The sequence below is a fragment of the Bombina bombina genome, chromosome 4, assembly GCF_027579735.1.
Source record: "Bombina bombina isolate aBomBom1 chromosome 4, aBomBom1.pri, whole genome shotgun sequence".
In the NCBI taxonomy this organism is placed as follows: Eukaryota; Metazoa; Chordata; class Amphibia; order Anura; family Bombinatoridae; genus Bombina; species Bombina bombina.
In genome coordinates, this window is record NC_069502.1 from 1,241,042,827 (window position 1) to 1,241,058,809 (window position 15,983).

The 15,983-nt window shown below is 30.0% G+C and overlaps 1 protein-coding gene across 1 annotated transcript in view; it reads left to right on the forward strand.

Annotated features, from left to right (window-relative positions):
* The window catches only part of LOC128658296 (TRPM8 channel-associated factor homolog), a 261,422-nt gene that overhangs the window by 100,593 nt on the left and 144,846 nt on the right, over positions 1–15,983 (forward strand). The window lies entirely within an intron of this gene.

Sequence of the window (15,983 nt, forward strand, 5' to 3'; positions counted from 1 at the left end):
TTTAATTACACACAAAACAAACTCTGATGCAGTATACAATAAAAATATATACAGATTTATTAAACATTAAACAAGATATTAACAAGCGATACACCATTTAATTACACACAAAACAAACTCTCTGATACACTATGAAATAAAATATATACAGATTTATTAAACATTAAACAAGATATTAACAAACGATACACCATTTAATTACACACAAAACAAACTCTCTGATACACTATGAAATAAAATATATACAGATTTATTAAACATTAAACAAGATATTAACAAACGATACACCATTTAATTACACACAAAACAAACTCTCTGATGCAGTATACAATAAAAATATATACAGATTTATTAAACATTAAACAAGATATTAACAAACGATACACCATTTAATTACACACAAAACAAACTCTCTGATACACTATGAAATAAAATATATACAGATTTATTAAACATTAAACAAGATATTAACAAGCGATACACCATTTAATTACACACAAAACAAACTCTCTGATACAGTATACAATAAAAATATATACAGATTTATTAAACATTAAACAAGATATTAACAAACGATACACCATTTAATTACACACAAAACAAACTCTCTGATGCACTAGGAAATAAAATATATACAGATTTATTAAACATTAAACAAGATATTAACAAGCGATACACCATTTAATTACACACAAAACAAACTCTCTGATACACTATGAAATAAAATATATACAGATTTATTAAACATTAAACAAGATATTAACAAACGATATACCATTTAATTACACACAAAACAAACTCTCTGATACACTATGAAATAAAATATATACAGATTTATTAAACATTAAACAAGATATTAACAAGCGATACACCATTTAATTACACACAAAACAAACTCTCTGATACAGTATACAATAAAATATATACAGATTTATTAAACATTAAACAAGATATTAACAAACGATATACCATTTAATTACACACAAAACAAACTCTGATGCAGTATACAATAAAATTTATACAGATTTATTAAACATTAAACAAGATATTAACAAACGATACACCATTTAATTACACACAAAACAAACTCTCTGATGCAGTATACAATAAAAATATATACAGATTTATTAAACATTAAACAAGATATTAACAAACGATACACCATTTAATTACACACAAAACAAACTCTCTGATACACTATGAAATAAAATATATACAGATTTATTAAACATTAAACAAGATATTAACAAACGATATACCATTTAATTACACACAAAACAAACTCTCTGATACACTATGAAATAAAATATATACAGATTTATTAAACATTAAACAAGATATTAACAAACGATACACCATTTAATTACACACAAAACAAACTCTCTGATGCAGTATACAATAAAATTTATACAGATTTATTAAACATTAAACAAGATATTAACAAACGATACACCATTTAATTACACACAAAACAAACTCTCTGATGCAGTATACAATAAAATATATACAGATTTATTAAACATTAAACAAGATATTAACAAGCGATACACCATTTAATTACACACAAAACAAACTCTCTGATGCAGTATACAATAAAATATATACAGATTTATTAAACATTAAACAAGATATTAACAAACGATACACCATTTAATTACACACAAAACAAACTCTCTGATGCACTATGAAATAAAATATATACAGATTTATTAAACATTAAACAAGATATTAACAAGCGATAAACCATTTAATTACACACAAAACAAACTCTCTGATGCACTATGAAATAAAATATATACAGATTTATTAAACATTAAACAAGATATTAACAAACGATATACCATTTAATTACACACAAAACAAACTCTCTGATGCAGTATACAATAAAAATATATACAGATTTATTAAACATTAAACAAGATATTAACAAGCGATACACCATTTAATTACACACAAAACAAACTCTGATGCAGTATACAATAAAAATATATACAGATTTATTAAACATTAAACAAGATATTAGCAAGCGATACACCATTTAATTACACACAAAACAAACTCTCTGATACACTATGAAATAAAATATATACAGATTTATTAAACATTAAACAAGATATTAACAAGCGATATACCATTTAATTACACACAAAACAAACTCTCTGATGCAGTATACAATAAAATATATACAGATTTATTAAACATTAAACAAGATATTAACAAGCGATACACCATTTAATTACACACAAAACAAACTCTGATGCAGTATACAATAAAATATATACAGATTTATTAAACATTAAACAAGATATTAGCAAGCGATACACCATTTAATTACACACAAAACAAACTCTCTGATACACTATGAAATAAAATATATACAGATTTATTAAACATTAAACAAGATATTAACAAACGATACACCATTTAATTACACACAAAACAAACTCTCTGATACACTATGAAATAAAATATATACAGATTTATTAAACATTAAACAAGATATTAACAAACGATACACCATTTAATTACACACAAAACAAACTCTGATGCAGTATACAATAAAAATATATACAGATTTATTAAACATTAAACAAGATATTAACAAGCGATACACCATTTAATTACACACAAAACAAACTCTCTGATACACTATGAAATAAAATATATACAGATTTATTAAACATTAAACAAGATATTAACAAACGATATACCATTTAATTACACACAAAACAAACTCTCTGATGCAGTATACAATAAAAATATATACAGATTTATTAAACATTAAACAAGATATTAACAAACGATACACCATTTAATTACACACAAAACAAACTCTCTGATACACTATGAAATAAAATATATACAGATTTATTAAACATTAAACAAGATATTAACAAGCGATACACCATTTAATTACACACAAAACAAACTCTCTGATGCAGTATACAATAAAATATACTCTCTCTTTTTTAAAGGGACACAAAACCCAACATTTTTCTTTCATGATTCAGTCAGAGGGGCCAATTTATTAAAGGTCTTGCGGACCTGATCCGACAGTGCAATACGCTCTCCGCATTTAGCATTGCACCAGCAGATCACAAGAGCTGCAGATGCAACGCCGCCCCCTGCTGACTCGCGGCCAATGGGCCGCCAGCAGGGAGATGTCAATCAACCCGATCGTACTCGATTGGGTTGATTTCTGGTGATTCCTGTCCGCCTGCTCAGACCAGGCGGACAGCGTTATGGAGCAGTGATCTTTAGACCGCTGCTTCATAACTGGTGTTTCTGGCGAGTCTGAAGACTCGCCAGAAACACGGGCCCACAAGCTCCGTACGGAGCTTGATAAATGGGCCTCAGAGAATACAATTTTAAACAACATTCCAATTTACATCAATTATTTACTTTGCTTTATTCTTTAGATAACCTTTGTTGAAGAAATAGCAATGCACATGGGTGAGCCAATCACATAAAGGCATCATGTGCAGCCACCAATCAGCAGCTACTGAGCCTATTTAGATATGCTTTTCAACAAACAGTACCAAGAGAATTAAGACAATTAGTTAATAGAAGTAAATTGGAAAATTGTTTAAAATTGGATGCTCTGTCTAAATAATGAAAGAAAAAAATTGGGTTTAATGTCCCTTTAACCCTATAGGTACAGATCTAACAGTAACAATGCAAAATAAACCAGCGAGGACCAACTATGCACTATGGGTTACTCACAACGGTTATATAATACAATGTTAGCCAAATATTACCATTAAAATGATGTCTTGGTAACCTAACAATACAGTGCAATTAGATTCAGATATGCACAGCTAATGAACACATAACCAACCCTTTGTGAGCCTTAGAGAATATAATATAACTAAATGGAATATATTTAAACTTAACGCCCAGAGCTTTCCTTATAACAAGCTAAAAAAAACAACATTACATTACATTATTGTATTGTTAGGTGAATTAGATCCCTAGACACTATAAACCAGACTATAGGGGTAGTACATATATATATATATAATGTGATTATAATTTATATCATGCCTATCTCAATAAAGGTGAATTAGATTCCTAGACAATATAAACCAGACTATAGGGGTAGTACATATATATATATATATATATATATATATATATATATATATATATATATATATATATATAATGTGCTTATAATTTATATCATGCCTATCTCAATAAAGGTGAATTAGATCCCTAGACACTATAAACCAGACTATAGGGGTAGTATATATATATATATAATGTGCTTATAATTTATATCATGCCTAGCTCAATAAAGGAGAATTAGATCCCTAGATACTATAAACCAGACTATAGGGGTAGTACATATATATATATATATATATATATATATATATATATATATATATATATATATATATATATATATATATATAATGTGCTTATAATTTATATCATGCCTATCTCAATAAAGGTGAATTAGATCCCTAGACAATATAAACCAGACTAGAGGGGTAGTACATATATATATATAATGTGCTTATAATTTATATCATGCCTATCTCAATAAAGGTGAATTAGATCCCTAGACACTATAAACCAGACTATAGGGGTAGTACATATATATATATAATGTGCTTATAATTTATTTCATGCCTATCTCAATAAAGGTGAATTAGATCCCTAGATACTATAAACCAGACTATAGGGGTAGTACATATATATAATGTGCTTATAATTTATATCATGCCTATCTCAATAAAGGTGAATTAGATCCCTAGACAATATAAACCAGACTATAGGGGTAGTACATATATATATAATGTGCTTATAATTTATATCATGCCTATCTCAATAAAGGTGAATTAGATCCCTAGACAATATAAACCAGACTATAGGGGTAGTACATATATATATAATGTGCTTATAATTTATATCATGCCTATCTCAATAAAGGTGAATTAGATCCCTAGATACTATAAACCAGATTATAGGGGTAGTATACATATATATATAATGTGCTTATAATTTATATCATGCCTATCTCAATAAAGGTGAATTAGATCCCTAGACAATATAAACTAGACTATAGGGGTAGTACATATATATATATAATGTGCATATAATTTATATAATGACTATCTCAATAAAGGTGAATTAGATTCCTAGACACTATAAACCAGACTATAGGGGTAGTATATATATATATATAATGTGCTTATAATTTATATCATGCCTATCTCAATAAAGGTGGATTAGATCCCTAGACACTATAAACCAGACTATAGAGGTAGTATATATATATATAATGTGCATATAATTTATATCATGACTATCTCAATAAAGGTGAATTAGATCCCTAGACAATATAAACCAGACTATAGGGGTAGTACATATATATAATGTGCTTATAATTTATATCATGCCTATCTCAATAAAGGTGAATTAGATTCCTAGACACTATAAACCACACTATAGGGGTAGTACATATATATATATATATATATATATATATATATATATATATATAAAATGTGCATATAATTTATATCATGCCTATCTCAATAAAGGTGAATTAGATTCCTAGATAATATAAACCAGACTATAGGGGTAGTACATATATATATAATGTGCTTATAATTTATATCATGCCTATCTCAATAAAGGTGAATTAGATTCCTAGACAATATAAACCAGTCTATAGGGGTAGTATATATATATATATAATGTGCATATAATTTATATCATGCCTATCTCAATAAAGGTGAATTAGATTCCTAGACAATATAAACCAGACTATAGGGGTAGTACATATATATATAATGTGCATATAATTTATATCATGCCTATCTCAATAAAGGTGAATTAGATCCCTAGACAATATAAACCAGACTATAAGGGTAGTACATATATATATAATGTGCTTATAATTTATATCATGCCTATCTCAATAAAGGTGAATTAGATTCCTAGACAATATAAACCAGACTATAGTGGTAGTACATATATATATATACATGTGCTTATAATTTATATCATGACTATCTCAATAAAGGTTAATTAGATTCCTAGACAATATAAACCAGACTATAGGGGTAGTACATATATATATAATGTGCTTATAATTTATATCATGCCTATCTCAATAAAGGTGAATTAGATTCCTAGACAATATAAACCAGACTATAGGGGTAGTACATATATATATATATATATATAATGTGCTTATAATTTATATCATGCCTATCTCAATAAAGGTGAATTAGATTCCTAGACAATATAAACCAGACTATAGGGGTAGTACATATATATATATGGGATTATAATTTATATCATGCCTATCTCAATAAAGGTGAATTAGATTCCTAGACAATATAAACCAGACTATAGGGGTAGTACATATATATATAATGTGCTTATAATTTATATCATGCCTATCTCAATAAAGGTGAATTAGATTCCTAGACAATATAAACCAGACTATAGGGGTAGTACATATATATATATATATATATAATGTGCTTATAATTTATATCATGCCTATCTCAATAAAGGTGAATTAGATTCCTAGACAATATAAACCAGACTATAGGGGTAGTACATATATATATATGGGATTATAATTTATATCATGCCTATCTCAATAAAGGTGAATTAGATTCCTAGACAATATAAACCAGACTATAGGGGTAGTACATATATATATATATATATATATATATATATATATATATATATATAATGTTCTTATAATTTATATCATGCCTATCTCAATAAAGGTGAATTAGATTCCTAGACAATATAAACCAGACTATAGGGGTAGTATATATATATATATATATATATATATATATATATATATATATATATATATATATATATATATATATATATATATATATATAATGTGCTTATAATTTATATCATGCCTATCTCAATAAAGGTGAATTAGATTCTTAGACAATATAAACCAGACTATAGGGGTAGTACATATATATAAATGTGCTTATAATTTATATCATGCCTATCTCAATAAAGGTGAATTAGATTCCTAGACAATATAGACCAGACTATAGGGGTAGTACATATATATATAATGTGCTTATAATTTATATCATGCCTATCTCAATAAAGGTGAATTAGATCCCTAGACAATATAAACCAGACTATAGGGTTAGTACATATATATAAATAGGTCTATAATTTATCTCATGCCTATCTCAATAAAGGTGAATTAGATCCATAGACAATATAAACCAGACTATAGGGGTAGTATATATATATATATATATATATATATATATATATATAATGTGCTTATAATTTATATCATGCCTATCTCAATAAAGGTGAATTAGATTCTTAGACAATATAAACCAGACTATAGGGGTAGTACATATATATATATATATATATATATATATATATATATATATATATATATATATATAATGTGCTTATATTTTATATCATGCCTAGCTCAATAAAGGTGAATTAGATCCCTAGACACTATAAACCAGATTATAGGGGTAGTACATATATATATATATATATATATATATATATATATATATATATATATATATATATATATATATATATATATATATATATATATATATACAGGGAGTGCAGAATTATTAGGCAAGTTGTATTTTTGAGGATTAATTTTATTATTGAACAACAACCATGTTCTCAATGAACCCAAAAGACTCATTAATATCAAAGCTGAATAGTTTTGGAAGTAGTTTTTAGTTTGTTTTTAGTTTTAGCTATTTTAGGGGGATATCTGTGTGTGCAGGTGACTATTACTGTGCATAATTATTAGGCAACTTAACAAAAAACAAATATATACCCATTTCAATTATTTATTTTTACCAGTGAAACCAATATATCATCTCAACATTCACAAATGTACATTTCTGACATTCAAAAACAAAACAAAAACAAATCAGTGACCAATATAGCCACCTTTCTTTGCAAGGACACTCAAAAGCCTGCCATCCATGGATTCTGTCAGTGTTTTGATCTGTTCACCATCAACATTGCGTGCAGCAGCAACCACAGCCTCCCAGACACTGTTCAGAGAGTTGTACTGTTTTCCCTCCTTGTAAATCTCACATTTGATGATGGACCACAGGTTCTCAATGGGGTTCAGATCAGGTGAACAAGGAGGCCATGTCATTAGATTTTCTTCTTTTATACCCTTTCTTGCCAGCCACGCTGTGGAGTACTTGGACGCGTGTGATGGAGCATTGTCCTGCATGAAAATCATGTTTTTCTTGAAGGATGCAGACTTCTTCCTGTACCACTGTTTGAAGAAGGTGTCTTCCAGAAACTGGCAGTAGGACTGGGAGTTGAGCTTGACTCCATCCTCAACCCGAAAAGGCCCCACAAGCTCATCTTTGATGATACCAGCCCAAACCAGTACTCCACATCCACCTTGCTGGCGTCTGAGTCGGACTGGAGCTCTCTGCCCTTTACCAATCCAGCCACGGGCCCATCCATCTGGCCCATCAAGACTCACTCTCATTTCATCAGTCCATAAAACCTTAGAAAAATCAGTCTTGAGATATTTCTTGGCCCAGTCTTGACGTTTCAGCTTGTGTGTCTTGTTCAGTGGTGGTCGTCTTTCAGCCTTTCTTACCTTGGCCATGTCTCTGAGTATTGCACACCTTGTGCTTTTGGGCACTCCAGTGATGTTGCAGCTCTGAAATATGGCCAAACTGGTGGCAAGTGGCATCTTGGCAGCTGCACGCTTGACTTTTCTCAGTTCATGGGCAGTTATTTTGCGCCTTGGTTTTTCCACACGCTTCTTGCGACCCTGTTGACTATTTTGAATGAAATGCTTGATTGTTTGATGATCACGCTTCAGAAGCTTTGCAATTTTAAGAGTGCTGCATCCCTCTGCAAGATATCTCACTATTTTTTACTTTTCTGAGCCTGTCAAGTCCTTCTTTTGACCCATTTTGCCAAAGGAAAGGAAGTTGCCTAATAATTATGCACACCTGATATAGGGTGTTGATGTCATTAGACCACACCCCTTCTCATTACAGAGATGCACATCACCTAATATGCTTAATTGGTAGTAGGCTTTCGAGCCTATACAGCTTGGAGTAAGACAACATGCATAAAGAGGAGGATGTGGTCAAAATACTCATTTGCCTAATAATTCTGCACTCCCTGTGTATATATATATATATATATATATATATATATATATAATGTGTGTATAATTTATATCATGCCTATCTCAATAAAGGGGAAATAGATAACTAGACAATATAAACTAGACTATAGGGTTAGTACATATATATATATAATGTGCTTATAATTTATATAATGCCTATCTCAATAAAGGTGAATTAGATCCCTAGACAATATAAACCAGACTATAGGGGTAGTACATATATATATAATGTGCTTATAATTTATATCATGCCTATCTCAATAAAGGTGAATTAGATTCCTAGACAATATAGGCCAGACTATAGGGGTAGTACATATATATAATGTGCTTAGAATTTATATAATGCCTATCTCAATAATGGTGAATTAGATTCCTAGACAATATAAAAAAGACTATAGGAAAGATTCAATGGTAACACCTTCAGTCCCCGTAGACTCATAACAAATATTACACCAGACACTTAGACACCAGGGTTAACGACAAAAAAGCAATTAAAAGAGTTACACGCGGGCCTCCAGAACGACATCAAACAGATACAATCACTGGAATGTTACACTTACACACCTAACCCCCCCCTCTTCTTCCCACCCCCCCCATCCCATTTATGTATGTAAAAGTTTCTAAATACAAATTTCGCACACTAATCTTATAGAAATGTTTACAATGTTTATACGGAAAAAAAAAAAAAGAAGAAAGGAAAGATATCTCACCAACATACCCGCTCATTCACATACTATGGACAATCGGACTTTGACCCATGAGTGGCCAAGTAATATACCAATGAGTGCGGTAAAGGGATCACCTTAAGCTCTATGTAGAACTACAAACTCAAACGGGTCATGCCAACTTTCGTAACCTAGGTTCAGCAAGATGTTTAGATTATACTCAAGATGTTATAATATAGAACGGCTCACATTGTAACCCGAGCCCAGTTTGTACCTTGATAAGTTTTTTTCAATAAAGCTCCTTTGAAAAAAAAAAAAAAAAAAAAAAAAACTATAGGGTTAGTACATATATATATATATATATAATGTGCTTATAATTTATATCATGCCTATCTCAATAAAGGTGAATTAGATTCCTAGACAATATAAACCAGACTAGAGGGGTAGTACATATATATATATATATATATATATATATATATATATATATATATATATATATATATATATATATATATATATATAATGTGCTTATAATTTATATAATGCCTATCTCAATAAAGGTGAATTAGATTCCTAGACACTATAAACCAGACTATAGGGGTAGTACATATATATATATAATGTGCTTATAATTTATATCATGCCTAGCTCAATAAAGGTGAATTAGATCCCTAGACACTATAAACAAGACTATAGGGGTAGTACATATATATAATGTGCTTATAATTTATATAATGCCTATCTCAATAAAGGTGAATTAGATTCCTAGACACTATAAACCAGACTATAGGGGTAGAACATATATATATATATATATATATATATATATATATATATATATAATGTGCATATAATTTATATCATGCCTATCTCAATCAAGGTGAATTAGATCCCTAGACACTATAAACCAGACTATAGGGGTAGTACAAATATATATATAATGTGCTTATAATTTATATCATGCCTAGCTCAATAAAGGTGAATTAGATCCCTAGACAATATAAACCAGACTATAGGGGTAGTACAAATATATATATAATGTGCTTATAATTTATATCATGCCTAGCTCAATAAAGGTGAATTAGATTCCTAGACAATATAAACCAGACTATAGGGGTAGTACATATATATATAAATGTGTTTAAAATTTATATCATGCCTATCTCAATAAAGGTGAATTAGATACCTAGACACTATAAACCAGACTATAGGGGTAGTACAAATATATATATATATATATAATGTGCTTATAATTTACATCATGCCTATCTCAATAAAGGTGAATTAGATTCCTAGACATTATAAACCAGACTATAAGGGTAGTACATATATATATATAATGTGATTATAATTTATATCATGACTATCTCAATAAAGGTGAATTAGATTCCTAGACAATATAAACCAGACTATAGGGGTAGTACATATATATATATATATATATATATATATATATATATATATATATATATATATATATATATATATATAATGTGCTTATAATTTATATAATGCCTATCTCAATAAAGGTGAATTAGATTCCTAGACACTATAAACCAGACTATAGGGGTAGTACATATATATAATGTGCTTATAATTTATATCATGCCTATCTCAATAAAGGGGAATTAGATTCCTAGACAATATAAACCAGACTATAGGGGTAGTACATATATATATATAATGTGCTTATAATTTATATCATGCCTATCTCAATAAAGGTGAATTAGATTCCTAGACACTATAAACCAGACTATAGGGGTAGTATATATATATATATATATATATATATATATATATATATATATATATATATATATATATATATTATATATATATATATATATATATATATATATATATAATGTGCTTATAATTTATATCATGCCTATCTCAATAAAGGTGAATTAGATTCCTAGACAATATAAACCAGACTATAGGGGTAGTACATATATATAATGTGCTTATAATTTATATCATGCCTATCTCAATAAAGGTGAATTAGATCCCTAGACAATATAAACCAGACTATAGGGGTAGTACATATATATAAATGTGCTTATAATTTATATCATGACTATCTCAATAAAGGTGAATTAGATCCCTAGACAATATAAACCAGACTATAGGGGTAGTACAAATATATATATATATATAATGTGCTTATAATTTACATCATGCCTAGCTCAATAAAGGTGAATTAGATTCCTATACAATATAAACCAGACTCTAGGGGTAGTACATATATATAAATGTGCTTATAATTTATATCATGACTATCTCAATAAAGGTGAATTAGATCCCTAGACAATATAAACCAGACTATAGGGGTAGTATATATATATATATATATATATATATATATATATATATATATATATATATATATATATATATATATATAAATGTGCTTATAATTTATATCATGACTATCTCAATAAAGGTGAATTAGATCCCTAGACAATATAAACCAGACTATAGGGGTAGTACATATATATAAATGTGCTTATAATTTATATCATGACTATCTCAATAAAGGTGAATTATATCCCTAGACAATATAAACCAGACTATAGGGGTAGTACATATATATATATAAATGTGCTTATAATTTATATCATGCCTATCTCAATAAAGGTGAATTAGATCCCTAGACAATATAAACCAGACTATAGGGGTAGTACATATATATAATGTGCATATAATTTATAGCATGCCTATCTCAATAAAGGGGAATTAGATTCCTAGACACTATAAACCAGACTATACGGGTAGTACATATATATATATATATAATGTGCTTATAATTTATATCATGCCTATCTCAATAATGGTGAATTAGATTCCTAGACAATATAAACCAGACTATAGGGGTAGTACATATATATATATATATATATATATATAATGTGCTTATAATTTATATCATGCCTATCTCAATAATGGTGAATTAGATTCCTAGACAATATAAACCAGACGATAGGGGTAGTACATATATATATATATAATGTGCTTATAATTTATATCATGCCTATCTCAATAAAGTTGAATTAGATCCCTAGATACTATAAACCAGACTATAGGGGTAGTACATATATATATATATAAATGGTCTTATAATTTATATCATGCCTATCTCAATAAAGGTGAATTAGATTCCTAGACAATATAAACCAGACTATAGGGGTAGTACATATATATATATAATGTGCTTATAATTTATATCATGCCTATCTCAATAAAGGTGAATTAAATTCCTAGACAATATAAACCAGACTATAGGGGTAGTACATATATATATATAATGTGCTTATAATTTATATCATGCCTATCTCAATAAAGTTGAATTAGATCCCTAGATACTATAAACCAGACTATAGGGGTAGTACATATATATATATATAAATGGTCTTATAATTTATATCATGCCTATCTCAATAAAGGTGAATTAGATTCCTAGACAATATAAACCAGACTATAGGGGTAGTACATATATATATATATAATGTGCTTATAATTTATATCATGCCTATCTCAATAAAGGTGAATTAAATTCCTAGACAATATAAACCAGACTATAGGGGTAGCAGGGGCGGCTCTACAGGGGGGCCTACAGGGGCCGGTGCCCCTGTAAAAATGTCCCTGGCCCCCCCTGTGGCCCCCCTGAGCTGAAATAATAATATACTGTACACATATTTATTACATATAATAATATATATACAGGCCCCAGGGTCCGCCGCTGCCCAAATATGTAGCTTTAAAAAATATATATATATTTTGACAGGTCACAGGCGGCTTACCGCCAAGCAGTCACGTGACCTGCTTTTCTGTCTGTGTTATTGCACATGGCTTGAGGGAGTCACGCACGTGATCTCCCAGTGGCAGATGGTTAGGTGAGAAGTGCGACAGCCGGGCTTGGAGACTCTGACTCACTGATCGGTGCGGTCTGTGGTGGGACTGGGGAGCCTAACTCAGGTAGGAGTGGACTGACTGTCTCAAACAAGAAAGTATAGCAAGCAGGAAAAAAAAAACATAGATCGTTAGATATACGTTATGTTAACAATTAACAGCTAGAACAGACAGGCAGGAGAGGGCAGACATCTAATTAATTAGCTCTGGTGTCGGTTAAGTTTTACTCCCACTGAGTCCCACATAACGACTGTTTCCTGTGTCAGGCTACATATTGTTCAATTTCTGCCCTATGATGAGACCTTCCTTTGTGTGTGTCTGAGTTATTTGTGAGCAGTGGCGGTTCTACAGTGGGACCTTGTGAGACAATTACAGTCACGATTCCTATTAGGATATGAAATATGCCATAGATGGACAGTCCTATTTAAACTGTTTAAATATTTGCTGTACAGATAATACAGAAGTACAAGGTATGCAAGATGTTAACAAACAATGTCTATGTACAAGGTTAAATACTCCCCTCTGTTTGCACCGCCGCCGTCTATCAGTCTCTCCCAAAATGAGACTGTGATAATTGTAATGGTTTGTAGTATAGAGGCGCAGGTGTTTTCTTGATTATGCTCCAAAATTGCCTGAGAATGAGAGGACTTTATTTCTGTGTGTGTAGATCAACACCATATAATTGTGCAGTATACTTACTCTGAAAAATTCAGAGTCCAGCTTCTTCTTTGTAAGTTAGTCTGAATGATAATGTATCCCCCAATCCACTGTAACTGTGGGTACAAAGTGTCGTACTTCAAAAGCAGTATGTAACTGATACAAAATGTGCAGTATACTTACTCCGATAAAATCGGAATCCGGCTCCCTATACAGCACTCCCGCTGGTATGGTTGGTAGAAATCCAAAAAGGCAGCAAGCAAAACTTTCGTAAAAATACAAATTTATTTTAAAATGTCACTATGGACAAAAAAGATAAAAGCTCATATTAAGAGGCTCCAGCCTGCACATTTTGTATCAGTTACATACTGCTTTTGAAGTACGACACTTTGTACCCACAGTTACAGTGGATTGGGGGAATACCTTACCATTCAGACTAACTTATAAAGAAGAAGCTGGACTCTAAATATTTGCTGTGCCTAACCTTATGTTAACATATATACTGCTCTGATGATAACATATACACTGCCTTAACATCTTAACTTCTGCAAGTCTTCATGGGGCTCTATAAGTTTAGTGGCAGGCTTGCTTATTTGGCTACTATATTAGATGTGAGAGAGATAAGGTTGATGATCATTTTATTAATATTACTGAGCTACTGAGCAATGTTATATATAGTAATGTTGCAGCACTCATGCAGTAGTTCCCATGCATAGTGATACAGTTTTATATTTAATGCATCAAAATAAGTTGCCTACAATTATGTTGCCTTATATATTACAAGGCACAATAAATGTCTGCAAAATTGTCTATAGAAATAGGTATGTGCCTATAAACTAAAGTCATCATATCTATCTGCATGAAAGTCATTGTTATGTTACACAATGACCATAAAAAACATAAGCATCAGACAGCTAAATAATATAGTGTGCTGGTTTTGTTTGTCTGCTGCAAGCTCTGTGAGTGTACAGTACTGTATGCCCTCCCCAGCCTGAAACACTATGCAGAACCTCAGGCTGCATGTACACTGTGTATAAGGTGTGTGTGTGTTTCTGTACAAAATAAAAACGTTTGTATGATTTTATTGTAAAGCAAAATTAAAGTATTTAATGTTTAAATATAATTTGTTTTGTTTTTTTAATGTGCCCCTCTGATTAAACACTGGCCCCACCTTGGCCCCCCCAGTAAAATTTGTCTAGAACCGCCACTGAGGGGTAGTACATATATATATAATGTGCTTATAATTTATATCATGCCTAGCTCAATAAAGGTGAATTAGATTCCTAGACAATATAGACCAGACTATAAGGGTAGTACATATATATATATTTAAATGGTCTTATAATTTATATCATGCCTAATGAATTAGATCCCTAGACACTATAAACCAGACTATAGGGGTAGTACATATATATAAATGTGCTTATAATTTATAGCATGCCTATCTCAATAAAGGGGAATTAGATTCCTAGACACTATAAACCAGACTATACGGGTAGTACATATATATATATAATGTGCTTATAATTTATATCATGCCTATCTCAATAATGGTGAATTAGATTCCTAGACAATAT